We start from the raw sequence: 3,407 nt of genomic DNA, 5'->3' as shown, positions 1-3,407 counted from the left end.
AGCAGCTAGTCGACTGATCAAGCCTAGCCCGACTTTCGATCAATTGTTGTCTAAATATGTGAAAAAGAAGGCCGGCCCCAGTGACCGGCCACCGAAGCGACCCTGCTCACCCATTCATGAGCAACGTCAGGTCAGGCCGATTGGACCACCTCACCAATCGGAAGAAATGAAAGGTCCTATTGTACAATTGAGACCTAACATGCCGACATGGACCCCTCCACCTCCTTATCCATCTATGCCATATCCATACACATACTTACCTCCACCATATGTCCCAAATCAAATGTGGGGCATGCCACCATATCCATTTGGAATGCCACAGTACCCCGCCTGGGGGGCACCCCAAACATCCGTTTTTGATAGGTTGGCGCCGCCAGTGCAAGATCGATTGAGCGCTGCTGAATCCGGTCACCAGGCATAGGCCCAACAAGATTGCCGGACTACTCGGCCTCCTAGGCCGACCAATCCGGCAGGGGGCATATGCCTGTAGCAACTCAAAGAACAACAAAAAAGGACATCATCAAAATAGGCACCGCAGATGTTGTCATACGGGGAGACAATAAAGGACCGATGATTTTTGGCGAATCGGCCAACACAACCGAAAAGGATACGGCTACCATCAAAACAGCCGATCCAAAATACTCCATGCCTCGATGGTGCCCAGCGGGATTGACACGATCCCAAAAGAGAAAATTACAGCGCCTAAGAGCAAAGGAGAGCCAGGAGAAGGAGGCGGAAAAGACATTTAATGACACACATCCACTATACCCGCCACCGCAAAAGAAATGGAGATCGAAGGCCGTTGAGAAAAAACAAACAGCCATAGAAATAGAAAGTCAACCTGCACCAGGCGCGGACCGTCCGGCCCCCGCGCACGGACCGTCCGCCGTTCACCAGGAAGCCTCTGGACAACCTGCACCAGGCGCGGACCGTCCGGCCCCCACGTGCGGACCGTCCGCCGTTCACCAGGAGGCCTCCAACGACACGACAACATCAATGGAAGAGGATGACTTGCTGGGAGAAGACCTGGTCGACTACGAGGCTTCTCCAGAACGCCCAGGTATGGATGTAAATATTATTACATTTTCTGCCGATTGTACTATCATCGGCGACGATGAACCTGTTGTTGCCCAGTTTGATTTTGGTCCTAAATAAGCCACCTTTACTAAACCAAAGGAATCAGTAAATCATTTAAAGCCGCTCTTCGTGCGCGGTCACATTGATGGGATACCGATTGCTAAGATGTTGGTAGACGGAGGGGCGACTGTAAATCTAATGCCTTATTCATTATACAGAAAATTAGGTAAACAAGATGACGAACTTGTCAAGACCAACATGACCCTCAGTGGTGTTGGAACTGATAGTTCGATCAAAGCCAGGGGAGTCACGTCCGTTGAATTAACCATCGGGACTAAGACCCTTGCTGCTGCATTCTTCGTCGCTGATGTAGAAGGAAATTACAGTTTAATTCTAGGTAGAGATTAGATTCACGCCAATCAATGTATACCTTCTACATTACATCAAATGCTAATACAATGGGTAGGCGATGACATAGAACAAGTACATGCTGATGTATCGGCCTGCATCGCTGTGGCCGATGCCCCTGCACTCTGGACTTATGAGACTGCTACATGTCTCACAGGAGTAGATTTTTCTGATTATCAATTCATAAGTATAGATAAGAAAGGTTTCATTACTGTAATGCTAGAGCCGATGGAGAATCGGCTAAATCCTAAATAAAGTTTAAATGATGAATACACACAAAACTCATGAGTCTCTGGCCACGGACAGTTCGGCTTCCAAGGCCGGATGGTCTGGTCTTTCACAAAATGGTTCAGACTTTAAGACCGAACATATATCACAACAAAAGGATAGTATTATGGATGATCCGGTCCCCGAGACCAGAAAGTCCGCCATCATACAAAGATCATCTAATTCCTCTGCGAGGAACATGATAGAGGAATTCCGAGATCTTGATAAACTAGGACAAGGGTTTACATCGGCCGATCCTTTGGAGGAGATTGACATAGGAGATGGTAAAACTCCAAGGCCGACTTTTGTAAACAAGACCCTGGATACCGATCCTAGAGATGAGATGATCGGTCTATTGAAGGAATATTCAGATTGCTTTGCTTGGAATTACACTGAGATGCCTGGATTAAGCCGAGAGATCGTAGAGCATCGGCTGCCTATCAAGTCTGGTTTCAGACCTTTCAAGCAAAGAGCTAGAACATTTCGTCCAGATTTTCTCCCACGCATCAAGGACGAAATCCACCAGCTACTAGAAGCTGATTTTATCAGACCTTGCAGATACGCAGAGTGGGTCTCCAATATTGTGCCGGTGGAGAAGAAGGAGTCAGGTAAACTTAGAGTATGCATTGATTTTCGCAATTTAAATAGAGCAACTCCTAAAGACGAATACCCCATGCCCATAGCCGACACATTAATCAATAATGCATCAGGAAATAGAATTATTAGCTGCCTTGATGGTAATGCCGGATATAATCAGATTTTCATGGCCGAAGAAGATGCGTCTAAAATGGCCTTTATATGTCCAGGCTTCATTGGTTTATTTGAGTGGGTTGTCATGACATTTGGTCTGAAAAATGCTGGTGCCACTTATCAGAGGGCTATGAATTTGATCTTCCATGAATTGTTAGGAAACACTGTGGAAGTTTACATTGATGATATTGTAGTCAAATCGGCTGAGTTTAGTTCTCATATAGCTGATTTGCGCAAAGCCTTTGATAAAATGCGTCAGTATGGTTTGAAAATGAACCCACGTAAATGTGCTTTTGGAGTGTCGGCTGGTAAGTTTTTAGGATTTGTCATACATGAACATGGTATAGAGATAGACCCTGACCGAATCAAGTCTATTCGGAATGTGGGGCCTCCGACCTGTAAGGTCGAGGTACAGAGGTTCCTCGGCAAGGTGAATTATTTACGAAGGTTTATTTCTAACCTAGCCGGAAAGATTGATGCGTTTACCCCTATTCTTCGGCTTAAGAATGATGCCGAATTCGCTTGGGGGCAGAACAGCAAGAAGCATTTGATCTCATCAAAAAATACTTATCTTCGGCTCCCGTATTAAAAGCACCACGAGCAGGAGTGCCATTTCGATTATACATTGCAGCTGAGGATAAGGTCATTGGGGCTGTTCTGACACAAGAAACTGAGGGGAAGGAGCATGTGGTGACATATCTAAGCCGAAGGTTGGTGGATGCTGAAACAAGGTACACTTTTATTGAAAAGTTATGCTTATGCTTGTTTTATGCCTGCACCAAATGTAGATGTTATTTACTGTCTAGTCATTGCACTGTTTCTGGTCAAGCCGATGTGATCAAATACATGTTGCATAACCCAATTATGAGTGGTAGAATTGGTAAGTGGGCTTATGCACTAATAGA

This window comes from Zea mays, chromosome 1 (assembly GCF_902167145.1).
Source record: "Zea mays cultivar B73 chromosome 1, Zm-B73-REFERENCE-NAM-5.0, whole genome shotgun sequence".
NCBI classification, from domain to species: domain Eukaryota; kingdom Viridiplantae; phylum Streptophyta; class Magnoliopsida; order Poales; family Poaceae; genus Zea; species Zea mays.
Note: the sequence above shows the minus strand (reverse complement) of the source record.